Source organism: Canis lupus, chromosome 30, assembly GCF_011100685.1.
Source record: "Canis lupus familiaris isolate Mischka breed German Shepherd chromosome 30, alternate assembly UU_Cfam_GSD_1.0, whole genome shotgun sequence".
Lineage (NCBI taxonomy): Eukaryota > Metazoa > Chordata > Mammalia > Carnivora > Canidae > Canis > Canis lupus.
Window position 1 is genome coordinate 23,903,804 of NC_049251.1, and position 13,870 is coordinate 23,917,673.

Sequence of the window (13,870 nt, forward strand, 5' to 3'; positions counted from 1 at the left end):
TGCACATGCAAAACGCTGGCTCGTGCGCTGATTATACGCACCTCTCTCCCCAGAATGTGTATTTATGAGCCCACTCAGGAAAGATAATGCTGGCATCCTGCCTTTCAGGCGGAAGCCCGTTTGTGCTTTTACTTCTAAGAGAGCACCAGGATCGAGCCGGAGAGCGGCGATTACGCGGCAGCTGGGCTCTTGGGGGTGCGCGAAGTCAGGGAGAAGCCAACTGCTCTCCATTCATTCGCAATGCACGCGCTCTCCTCCCTTGCAAAGCTCACTGTGCCCCTGTCCACCTGGATCCGGGGGCAGAGCCGCACCCCACCCGCCGCGTGGGAGGAAAGTCAGGTGGGTGGGAGGCAGAGACAAGCCAGAGCAAGAAACACCAAGGCGCCAGCTATCTGCTAAGTATATAGGGTACCAGGGACTGGTGCCCCGATCCCATGATGAACGGCCCCCCAGCACCCCATCCTCTCCCAGCTCTGCCTTCTGTTTCGCCTCCTCTCTCTTCCCGTCTCCCCTCAATCCCCTCCTCCCTGCCCAACTGCGTCCTGCCCTGGTCTCCAGCCAGGCCCCTTCTTCTCCCCAGTTATTTCCTAGCTCCGCCCAGCCCTTGGGGATCTTCCCTAGTGTGTCATCCCTGTTCCTGCCTCTCTGGCTCCTGGGTGTCCTTGTCCTCTCTCTACTGTTCCAGGTTGGCTCTCCCCGGGGCTGGGCCTCCTCTGCTCCCTCATTCTCTCTCCCCAGGCAACCGCAGCCACTGTGCTGGCTTTCTCGTTGACCCTGTGGGCTTTGGTGTGGGGCTCTCCCCCTGATGCAACTGCCCGTGTAGCAGTGCCCCATGTCTCATAAGCCCAGAATGTTCTATGCTGTACCTCCCTACCCTCCCAAACCCATGGGTCTCCATGCCCCCTGCTCTGTGGCTCATGAATGTCCTCACCACCCCTCAACTGCTGATGCCTGACGCTGAGTATGTGTGTGTGTGTGGGGGGGTCATTCATAATGTTTCCTCTCCTTTGGGCCCCCACGATCGAAGAATCACCAAACCCTTCAACACGTCTTCATCTCTGCACCGTGGTTGCCACCAGTCCAGCCCCTGCCACCACTCTCCTCGCTGGACGTTTGCAACAACTTCCCACCTCTTCCCACTGTATCTACTCTTCTCATCACAGCACCAGGGTGAGCTTTAAAAAACGGGGTGAGGAGGAGGTAGGATCCTATCATTGTCCTGGCGTTAAAGCCCTTCAAAGGAAAAAGTACCAGATTATGACCCCAACCTCCAAGGCCTCCAGCCAAGCTGCGCTCTTCCCTCCAGTCTTCTCTGGCCCTGGTTCCCTCCACCACCATCCACCAGGTCTCAACTCAGCCTGCACATTGGAACTGCCTTGGAACCCTTAAAAACCACCCATGCGTCCACCCTAGAGATTTTCCTTTATTTAGTCTGGGCAAGGCCTAGGCATAGAGACTCCAGAGCTTTCCAGATGTTTCTAACATGCCTTGGGTTTGAGAACCAAAGTTTGAGAATGGTCGGTCCAGACACAGGGCCCCTTTCGGTTCCCTCAAAAGTGCAAAGCTCTCTCCTGCCTCTGGGCCTTCACCTGTTCTGTTGCTCACACCTCTTCCACTTCTCCCAGCTTCTTGACCGGCTTTCCTCCCAGTTTGGGTGTAACCGCATCGAGGAGAATTTAACAAGGATGATCCCACCCCCTGCAAACTTCTATCAGCTCAGCCTGTTCTACATAACTCTTTTTTTAATTTTATTTATTTATTTTTATTTATTTATGATAGTCACAGAGAGAGAGAGAGAGAGAGAGAGGCAGAGACACAGGCAGAGGGAGAAGCAGGCTCCATGCACCGGGAGCCCGACGTGGGATTCGATCCCGGGTCTCCAGGATCGCGCCCTGGGCCAAAGGCAGGCGCTAAACCGCTGTGCCACCCAGGGATCCCTGTTCTACATAACTCTTAACACCCTTACACTCTTCTGGCAAAATTGTCTGTGGCCAGGTCCTGCGGAACCATGAACAAAACGAGAAATCAGTACTACTGATCCTGTCCTTATGTAAAATTTTGATATTTTATTTATCATAGTTTTTTTTTCATTCATTTTGATCTTTGACAAATATTGCCTTAAGATATTATTTATGTTGATCACTGAGTTTCTGGAGCCCCCGCCACCTCATCCTTGTCCTGGCAATTTGTGGGACCGGTCACCCAATGTGGTACAGAGTTGCCGTCTTGCAAATACGTATTGAACTAACAAGTTGTGGGTCATCTTTTTAGAGGTACATCTAGTCTTTCCGATCAAATTGTAAACTCCACCTACCAAATCTGTTCACTACAGAGTTCACAGCTTCCTCATCCCGTTTAAAAGCACAGCCAGGCTGGTGTAGGGGGTGGCTTCCCTTCCCACCTCAAGGACACTGCCATCTTTTCCGACCCACTAGCCTCCTCCCTGCCTGGCTTGGCCTCTGCTTCAGTCACTTCATTAAATGTCCTTGTGTTCCTTGACTGCATTTTCACTTTTCGTATAGGTCTATCACAAAAAGGGTTTTCTAGCCACTGAGGGCTCTCTTCATGCCGAATAAGTTAGAGTTGAGAATGACCCTAAAGATCATCTAGGGCACTGCTTCTCGAACTGTGCTGTGCACAAGGACCTTGTCCAGGCCATTTCTGACTCAGTCTGCCGTGGAACTCGAACTCTTGCATTTCCAGCAAGCTCCCACCTGATGCCATTGCAGGTGCCACCAGGGCTGGTCCCCAGGCCACACTGGATACAGGCCAGTGTTTTCCAACCTGTTCTGCATCAGGTTGGGACCTTGCATCACCTGGGACCTAATGAAAATACAGCTTCCCAGCTCCCTTCTGTGAAGATTCTGCTTCAGTGGGGTGAGGACTGATCCCAGAGATTTTTATTTTTACAAGTTTTCTGGGTAATTCTTCTCATCAGAACATTTGGGACAACACAGACCTCATCCAAAACCCTCCTCTGGGGGAGAAGGGGACCATCGCACCTGTGGCTGAGCACCTGCAGTGAAGGGAGGTCCCTATCCTTACACAGAGGAAATCTGGCTGCCCGTAATTTCCCTTCCTCCATTTCTTCCCTGGAAGCCCTAGAGACCAAATTGATGCCTCACAGAGCCAAGGACAGTCTGTATGAGACTGGGACCTCTTTTCTTAATTAAGATTTTATTTATTTGTTCATGAGAGACATAGGCAGAGGGAGAAGCAGGCTCCCTGCTGGGAGCCCAATGTGGGACTGGATCCCCGGACTGGGGATCATGCCTTGAGCCCAAGGCAGATGCTCAACCCCTGAGCCACCTGGGTGTCCTGAGACTGCGAGCTCTTAAGGGCAGATGCTATCATGTGCCCTTGGGTTTTGTTTATGTGGTTGTTTTAAATTTCTCATTTTTTAAGATGTTAAAAAGCAAAGTGGAAGGAAAGCAGAGATGAATACAATCACGTCCCTGCAGGAACAGCCTCCCACATTATTCCTTTGAACATCCACAAACATGTGTACACACCTAGGGTTTTGATTGTTTGTTGTTTTCGCTGAAATAGAATCATAGGATATAGACCACTCAGCAATTTGCTTTTATTTTTTAGGTAATGATATATTATTTGTATCCCTGTAAGGCAGGAGATACAGATCTTTTCCTTATTTCTATATAGGTAGAATTATATGTGCTAGAGAAGTTAGCACAATATTTTCTGACTCTTCTTGCTCAGGCCAGTGCCTTGTCCCTTGACCCATGTTGACAACTAGAGATGTAACTGAAATTTGTCTACAGTCATACACCCAACACACAGTCTACATTCTCATGGAGAAGGGAGATGTCACTCTTTTACAAAAATGTGATATCATAAATTTTTTTCAACAAATTGGTTTTCCTACGGTACCTCCTGAAATCTTCCTAGGTCCATTGATCCAGCTTTCATTATTTTTGATGACTGCATAATATTCTACATCATAGTACTGTCTTTATGTATTCAATTAGTCTTATACCAACGTGTCTTCACTTTGCTTCCACCTTTTTGACACCCTGAAAAATGCTGCATTTAACAGCATCATATCCTCCATCTACCTATTTAAGGGGAAATATTTCTTCTATCAGTGGAACTGCTAGATCAAATGATCTTTATTAAATTTAAGAGATGTTGCCATGTTACTCTCCCAAAGCAAGAATTTGCAGCTCCACCAACAATGTATGAGTACCTATTCTCTCCCCACCTCCTTCTAAGCAGAGATATTTACTGTTTATTTTCATTTTTGCCAGTCCAATAAGTATAAATGATGATCTCATTGTTACTTTATTTTATATTTCCCTACCTGCTCCTGAATTTAAGAATCCTTCCAGATGTTTATTGAATTTGCTTTCCTGTGAATTAAATGTTTAAATCTCCTTTGGTATTAGAATGCTTTTCTTTTTCTCATCAGTTTGTAAAAACTACATGTTTTATGAAATATGTTAACTCTTTATCGTTCAGCTTCTTTGCAAATATTTTTCCAAACCTATTGATTTTATAGTATTCTTTGCTATACTGTAGTTGAAATTTTTGTTTAGGTCAGAAAAGTTTAACATTTCTTTTATAACATGGATTCAATTCCCCCCGAATCACTGCTAATGTTCTAATTGGGAGTCATGAAATATAGAAATTAACACAAGGAAAGTTGAACATTTTGTTATATGAGGTCTTCTCATTCAGGAACATTGTATGTTTTCCATTTGTTCAAGTCTTTTTTAAAAAAAAAAGATTTATTTATTTATTTATTTATTTATTTATTTGAGAGAGAAAGAGCAGGGGAGAGGGGCAGATAGAAAGGGAGAGAGAATCCCAAGCAGACTCCATGCTTAGTTCAGAGCCTGACATGGGACTTGGTCCCACAACACTCAGATCACGATCTGAGCCAAAACAAAGAGTCAGACACTCAACCAACTGTGTCACCCAGGTATCTCTCAAACCTTATTTCATACCCTTCAACAAGTTTTTATTTATCCCTAAGAATTTTAATTTTTGTCATTATTAAGAATAGAATTTTTCTTTTTAAAAAAGATTTATTTATTTATTCATGAGAGACACAGAGAGAGGCAGAGACATAGGCAGAAGGATAGCAGGCTGAGCCCGATGTGGGACTCGATCCCAGATCCTGGGATCACGCCCTGAGTTCGAGGCAGACGCTCAACCGCTGAGCTACCCAGGCGTCCTGAGAATAGAATTTTTCATTCCATTTCTATTTAATGGTGGTTATTACTATATAGAATGGCTTTGGGTTTTGTTTATATATTCTTTGTCTAGTTTATCAAACTATCTTACTAACTCTATCTGTTTTTTTTCTTACCAGAATCTCATGGTATACAATCGCTTCATCACCAAAAAGACAATATATATTGATTGCTTATTTTTTTCTCACTTTAGTGGGTTTGCCAGAAGTTCCAAGACAATGCTAACTAAGAATGCTAATAGTGGACACTACTGTTTCATTATTGATATTCATTAATAGCTTTAATGTTCTGCCTTTATAATACATTTATTTTGTTTTGGCAAGTAAACTTTATTGTAGTCTATTTTTATTAGAAATGGCTGTTGAAATTTAGGAAATACCTTAGTAATATAAAGATTTTCATCTTTAGTTTATTCATAGAATAAATTATGCTCACAAATTTCCTGATACTGGCTCACACTTGCATTCCTGGATTAAACCCTCCTTGGTTACAATGCATTTTATCATTACATTGCTGGACTTGACTTGCTAAAATTTTATTTAGAATATTGCCTTTGTTGAGGAGCTCGGGTGGCACAGTCAGTTAGGCATCCAATTCTTGGTTTCAGCTCAGGCCATGATCAGGGTCGTGGGATCAAGCCCCATTGTTAGGCTCTGTGCTCAGCATGGAGTCTGCTTAAGACTCTCTCTCTCTCCCCCTCCTGGCCCCCACACCATTTCTCTCTTTAAAATAAATAAATACATATTTTTAAAAAAGAATTTTGCCTTTGTTTTCATAAGTGAAACTGATCTACATTTTGTCTTAGTGCTATCATTTTCATGCTTTGATATTCCACAGCTTTAATATACGGCTTTGAATAGTTCAGATAAGATTGTGATGATCTTTTTATTTTTTTTTAATTAGAGAAAAACTCAGCTGTGAAACCATCTGGTCCCTGTGCTTTTGCATGTAATATTCTTAGGTTTTCAGCTTTTACTTGTTTATTGCATATAACATTTATTAAAATTATTTTTGTGAAATGCCTTCAAGCAAGAGTACAAAGTTATATATGATCACGATCATGAGTGTAACATTAAAATACAGGAAAGAGTCCCAAACTAAACTCTGAAATTCAAATAATTCTGCCTGAAGTAACTGAGTAAATGCATACGTTTTTCATAGAAAAATAAGATTAAGTCACAGGAATGCTATGTAGTGCTCTGTCCAACATTAAATTTAGATATAATCCACCAAAGGAAAAAAAGGAGGGGGGTGACCAATAGAGTATAAAGTTAAATTAGTTAACTGTAAAGAGAAACTATGCTAGAGAATGATAATATTCCTCCCAAGATCTAGAGATACTCTTCTTAAGAATATATTTAAATACTATCTTTTTTAGGAAGTACATTTGGAGTAATTCTAAGTTCATTCATTTCATGGCTGATGTTCTCTGAACAGCCCACTTGTTTGTTTTCTACCTTATATCCTGAAATTCTAATGGAATAAGAGGTACAATGAGTCTCATTTTTTTTAACAATGACATACAAGGACGTGGGTAAGCCCATAAGATAGGGCCATCAATTTAGGAATATAAAGTAAGGTAAGAGATGTAATGCACCTTAAAAAAAAAAAAGTTTCTAGGAAAAAAAAAAAAACATCTAAAGGACCACATAAATTATGTCTGCAAGATCTCTTCTGACTGTAGGATGCCTGGGTGACTCAGTTGGTTAAGCCTCTCTTGGTTTCAGCTCAGGTCATGACCTTGGGGTGGTGAGATTGAGTCCCCTCCCCTCCTCGTGCTCAGCTCAGTCTGCTGAGACTTCCTCCCTCTCCCTCTGCCCCTCACCCTGCTTTTGCAAGCAGGTGCGCCCCCCCCTCATAAATAAATAAATAAATAAATAAATAAATAAATAAATAAATAAAATCTTTAAAAATTAAGAAAAAAGATGTCTTCTGACTGTACTCTCTTCTATGCTAGAATAAAGTTAATAAACCCTAAAAGGTCAACAAATACAAGTTATATCTGGGTTATTATGAGTTTAATTTAAAAAAGAAAGGATAAAAAATATAGTACAATACCTTTTTCTCCCTAAGAAGGAAGCTTTTACTTTCACAGTCAGGGCCAGGACTGGAGTGAGACAAAAAAGGCACCTACCTCACAAAATCCAAAGAGGCAAGATTGTGCAAGTGAGACCCTATGACCTCTTTAAAAGTGAGGTGCTTCACATGGTAGGGTTAGCCTTTGCATGACCTTGTCTTCCGTACTTCTGTGCCGCAGGCACCTTGCTTATGACTTCACAGTCGTAACGCTCTCTGTGGTCATTCCTTCTTCATGATTTCTTTTGCTTAATTTTGTTCTTCCCGTGAATTTATTGTGTAGAAGAACAAGGACTTGTATTCTTCTTTAATAGTAATGGGATGAAAAAAAAAATAGTAATGGGATGTAAGTACAGATCTTGATATAAAACATTCCCCTTTCCAAATGCTTTTAGTTTGCTGTTTTAGTTCTATTTTCCTCTTTGCTCCAAAAGTTATCCAGGCAGTGTTCCTTAATTTATAAATTATATTCTGAATACTTAAATTGTTTATTTCTAATTTTATTAAATGTAGCTACAAAAATCTCTCACTTCTAAATTGAGTAAGGTTTTCTTTGTGATCAAGCGCATGATGGATTTTTATAATGTTCTATGAATATATTAAAAAATTCTGTTTTTTTACTTAAGGGACATAAGGTTATCTGTATAACTTTTAAATTGAGTATGTTGACTGTATTATTCAGTTCTTTCTATAGTCTTATTTTTTGTAAATTCTGATTCTGGAAAACATGTTTTGAAATCTACAAAATTTTTATCAAGTTGTCTTTGCATCTACATTGTTTCATATACATAGGTTTACTAATGTCAATTCTGCATACGCGCTTTATATTGTTATGTAACATCCCTCTTAGAGTGCCTTCAGCCTTAAACTCTTGTCTGCTATTAATTTTGCTATTCCTATTTTCTTTTTCATTTTGTTGCATGGTATCCTTGTCCATCCCTTCATTTTCAACTTCTCTTTATGTTTTAGTTCTTTAAAATTTTGCTTCAGGTATTTTCCTTCTAGATGGTGTGCAGCTGGCTTTATTTATACTTATAGCTCAATCTGTGTCTCCGACTTTTAATGGGAAAATCCAGTCCGTTCACATTTAGCATAATGGTCAGACGACTCCTGCTACCTTATTTATTTGGTGGCTTATTTGACTTATTATTTCCTTCTTTTACTTGTATTTGTTTTTGTAGGTTGATCAAATTGGTATTATTTTCCCTTTTTCATCTTGTTAACAGGATCTCTCTTGTGAATTTCCACTCTCTTTCCAGCTACTCTCCTTCCTATTGCTCATAATCAGATACATTATTTCTTTACCATGACATGAAAACCAGACATATTTCTCCCACCAGAATACTCTGTTCCCGCACTACTTCTACCCCAAACTTTAGAATACTTTCACTTCCTCCACCAGTTCCACAGCCACTCCCCAGATGAGACCTTTGGAACACTTCCCTCCCTTCCACCCACCCCCGCCGATGCCTAGATTTGCTGAGATTCACTTATTATTTTTAGTTCCAGACTGTTTTTAGAAGAGTTGTCAAGGCAGATGGTGATGTGATCAATCCGGAAAAAGAATATACTCTTCCAGAGTGGAGAGCCCAGCCACACTCAACAGTCTGAGGAATGAGCTTCTCAGTGCTTTGAGTATCCAGGTGCTGATGATATACCCGGATTTGGTGATTCTCCTAAGATTTTATTTTTTTTTCTTAAAAAAAAAAGAATGTATTATTAGAGAGAGAGCAAGTGCACAAGTAGGCAGAGAGGCAGGCAGAGGGAGAGGGAGAAGCAGGCTCTCTGGGCAGAGTATGATGCAGGACTCCATCCCAGGTGCCCCAGATTTTCTATTCTCCTCGCCCTTCTCCAGTCTTCTGGAGACATTGACTCTGAGTTTATTTGCTAGGTAAAAGCAAGTGGTAACACATTGTTGGGTTAATCTGCAGGGCTCAGTGAATTGAAGGTACAGGAGATTTGCCTTGGTGGATTTCCACCCAATCCTCTTTTCTCAGTTGGTCAGAGGTTTCCATATTGTAGCTTCCAGTGTTGTAGATGAGCAGTCCAATGCTACGATGATTGTTTCCCCATTAGGGATAACTTGTTTGCTGTGGAAACATATAAGATGTTTCTCTTCCCTGTAGCTCAAAGAATATGCCTAAGAGTCTTTTCATCATCAATCCTTCCTGGAACTCTGTGAGATCCAAGTCTCTCTCAGCTAAGAAACTTTTCTTGTATTATCGATCGCCTCTTCTATCATGTCCCCCACCCTCCTTCTGGATTTCTATCCATCTTTTATCTGTATATTTTTGCTCTGTGTCTTTAGGTGTATCTTTCTCTTAACTTCCAGGACACTAATTCAGACATCAACAGTGACCTCTTTCTCCTTCAAATCATTTTTTGGAATTTTTACATCAAAATCATTTTGGGCTCAGAAAATCAATGTGTATGTGTGTGTGTGTTGCACTTAAATCTCCTTAACTTCTCTTATTCTTTTTGTTCAAGTTATCTATGCCGCAGCTATTTCTATACTGAGGATTCTCTTATAATTCTCTATGAGGCTGCTGGGCTGCATTCTTTTCCTTTGTTTGCTCACTGGGGCTCTGTCCCAGGTCCTGAGATATCTTAAATGGCAGCATTCCCAAAGCAGTAGAAGGAACAGTAGTTTCAGCCTCCCCTGGCCCAAGCTTAGTAGCAGATGGGCTGCCAGTCATCTGGTGAGGCACGAGGAGGAAAAGCCTTCCCTCCTCTTCTCACCTCTCCAACTCAAGGGTGGAGGCAACTCAACCCATCTGTTCAGCTCTTTAGGAAGCAGGGAGACCAGGTACACTCACAAGGACCTTCCCCCTGAACCCCTCCTTGTGACTCCCTGTTCCAGTCCTCTCTGTGTCAGGACTCTGCCAGAACCTAGAGCCTCACCCACATTCCGGGCCTTGTCTGCCTCCTGGAGGCCCCAGCAGCTGCTCTTCTCAGAAGAGGCAGATGGGTTCAATTGCAAGTAGAAAAGAGGCAGGATGTGTTCCAAGCTATCTTTCCAGAACCCCCATTCCTCATGCTTGAAACTTCTTCTCTTCATGTTTAGTTTTGCATTCCAAGGTACTCAATAAGTATGACTGAATAAATGCCACCACTGTTACCTCAAAACTCCTCCGGTGCAGCTTCTATTAATTATGATGCTTTGGAAAGCTAACCGAAGCAGGCTTAAGTTTAAAAAAAAAAAAAAAATGTTTTCTTTTTTTTTAGTCTTACAAAAATGTTAAGTCCCAAGGTAGGGTGAGCTTCAGGGATGGCTGATTCAGCAGCTCAGTAATGTCATAAAGATGAAGTCCTCCTTTTTTCTCTCCTCTACCATCCTTGATCTTGGCTTCATCCTCAGGCTGATAGCAAGCTGGCTACTCCAATTCCAGGCAGCACACTTAGACAAGAGAACATCCAGAGAAAGAAAAGTAGAAATCCCCTCATATCTCACGGGCCAGATTGGGTTACATGCCTGTTCCTAAACTTGGCAAGGGTCATAGGATTGACCAAAGACCAATCATCCCTAACCACATGGCTATTTGAGAAGATACTTAAAATCAGGGAACACCTGCTTGCAAGCTAAATGTTCTCCATTCAATAAGCAGTTTTTCACATGAAAACAAGAATAGTTGGCATTGGAGTACTCACCATATGCAAGGTGCCTTACAAACATGCTCATTTAAGCCTCATCAGGTACTCTGAGGTGGCTAGTATTATCATCCTCCTTTCACAGGTGACTTACTTACAGCTTAACTTTTACGGGGTCACACAGCTAATGAACCATCATTTCCCTCCTTATAGATTCTTTAGGTCTATGAATGCAGCCTACCATTGCAGTGAGCAACACAGAAGGCCCTTTACATATTAATTCCCTTGAGCCCCAGTGAGAACTATAATTAGGTACTCTACTTATAAAGATACTGTCTTTCATATCCTGGAGCTTGGTAACTAGCTAACAGTGCAATTCATTCATGGCAGATCACTAGCTGTGCTCTTCCTGATGCTGCTAGGACTTTGCAGGGGTGTTTGGCTTTGGAGTTTTACCTTTGTCTTATCATGTATCAAGAATTATACATTGTGGGATCCCTGGGTGGCGCAGCGGTTTGGCGCCTGCCTTTAGCCCAGGGCGCGATCCTGGAGACTCGGGATCGAATCCCACATCGGGCTCCTGGTGCATGGAGCCTGCTTCTCCCTCTGCCTATGTCTCTGCCTCTCTCTCTCTCTGTGACTATCACAAAAAAAAAAAAAAAAAAAAAAAGAATTATACATTGTATTATAAAACAAGGCTCAAGATCTTAACATGGAACAGCTGAGCCCTATCTATACATTTGTAAACACTCTTGGCTTACACATTCATTTTGTCTTTTCCCTTAGAAACTAACAAGAGTCTAAGAAATCAAGTATCTCAAACTCCTGTCTACACATGAAACTCTTCACACTGGGGGCTCTGTAGTGTGTATGTGTGTTTATGTTTAATTTTGTATTTTCCTATTATAAAAGCAATACATGCTTATAGAACATATCCAGGGAAATGTACCTGGAGCTCTATTCCCCAACTCTCTCCCACCACCAAGATAATCCTGTTAACTATGTGGCTTATCTCTATAGACTTTTTTTTTTGCAACGCATTTATTTTCATTTATTTTTAATTTTTTATTACAGAAATATTCAAATATACATAAAAGAAAAAATAGTATAATGAATCTCAATGTTCCCATCACTCAACTTCAACACTCAACATTAACAATGTATGAGGGGCACCTGGCTGGCTCAGTTGGAAGAGCATGTGACTCTTGATCTCAGGGTCATGAGTTCGAGTCCTATGGTACAGAGGTTACCTAAATAAACAAAACTTTTTAAAAAATGTAACATATTTGACATCACAATGGATTTAGTGACTTTAAAAATTATTTATTATAAAAAGAGTCCAAGTTCATAAAAAATTCAAACAATATGGAAAGATATAAACCTCTTCCTTTCCCAAGACCCTTAAGTCCAGTGCTCAGAAATAACCATTTTTAAGTTATCAATTTAGACATTTTCTATACATAAATTATACATTTTTACAAACTTAAAAATGTTTACATACAAGAAATCAAACCATACATCTTTATTAATACTTGCTTTTTCCACTTACTCCCTTTTGGACATCTCTGGGAGTAAATATGTAGAGGTGGCCTACATTCTTCCACAGCTCCAGTATTCCACTGGAAAGCATATTTAACCCAGGAATGCGAGGAGGGTGACAGATAGTTTATTTGAAAGATATGTAGATTCTGTATCTAAAGCCAGAGGTTTACAAAGTGGGTTGTTCACACACCCAGGTGAGTGCAAAATGACTCACTGGAATGTGGTTAAGAAATATTATAACTTCCATTAACTTTTAATCTTGTCCCTTAAAAGTTTTGCATATTTTCAAATGTACAAAATAGTGCAATAACACATCGATATCTAAATCAGGAGTATGTACTCAAGATCTTTAAGTATAGGGTATAAGATCAACACAGCTGGAGACTACTGTCCCAGGCAGCTGTTTTCAAGAATGCCACAGAAAGCAGAGGTGATTCTCAGAGGCGAAGGAGGGGCTAAATCACCTGTCCTCTGAGTCTCTGCAACCTGTCGACCTATTGTCCCTCCAAGTGTTGTAGCATTTGTGAAACTCCAGCCTAGTGAGAACTCCTTATATAAGGAGAACATGTCCCTGCCTGGGGATCCTACAAAGGTACCTGCCATCTAAGCAGTGATCCCCAAAATGCTTCTGCAGAGCCCAGACTCTTCAAGGGGAGAAAAAGGAGAAGAGTTGATTAGTTGGGAGCACTGCATACTTTAAGGAATCTTTTAGACATCATAGTGGAGGCTCTAAATGGTACTTTATTTAAAATAAATAAATGAAAATAAAAAGAAACAAAAACTTGATTTTAACTCAGCATTTCCATTTGATCCTGGGAGCCATACCCACCCCCAACTTTTTTTTTCCTGAATATTTGTCTAAAAACCCACATAACTAGAATTTTGTGGGAAAACTTTATAGAAAAATGTTGATCAGGAGGTTTGTGGCAGGAAAATACCATCTACAAAATGTTTAACTTCCACTTTTCATTATGAAATAGTCAAATAAAAAATACCATAGATGATTTATCTAAAGAAAACACTTGTTCACACATGAAGAAGCTAGGGCCTCCCCATGTAATTTCTAATTTGAGCTTTCTGAATCCAGTCCTCCTTCTGCCAGGAGCTACAATTTGTTGCTTATACACTCCAAACTAAAGCTGTGTTTTCCCCCATTTGCGCAAAACTTGGTGGGTAGATTTTATTCTCTATAAATACAAGTGCATATTAGATTTTGAAAGAAAATTTCTCCCTGGAGGCTAAGGAAGGTCATAGCCAGATTTAGAATCAGAGATGTTAAAAGAAGTATGGGTGTCAATAATATGTTGTAATGAGATTAACTTTTATGCTTATCTTGTGAAATTAGCTTCATTTCCTATTTACAAAGTGTATACCCTTTATTAAAATATAAATGTTTATGGAACACTTACTATGACCAAGTTTGAGGACACAGAGACTAATAAAGTAGAAGA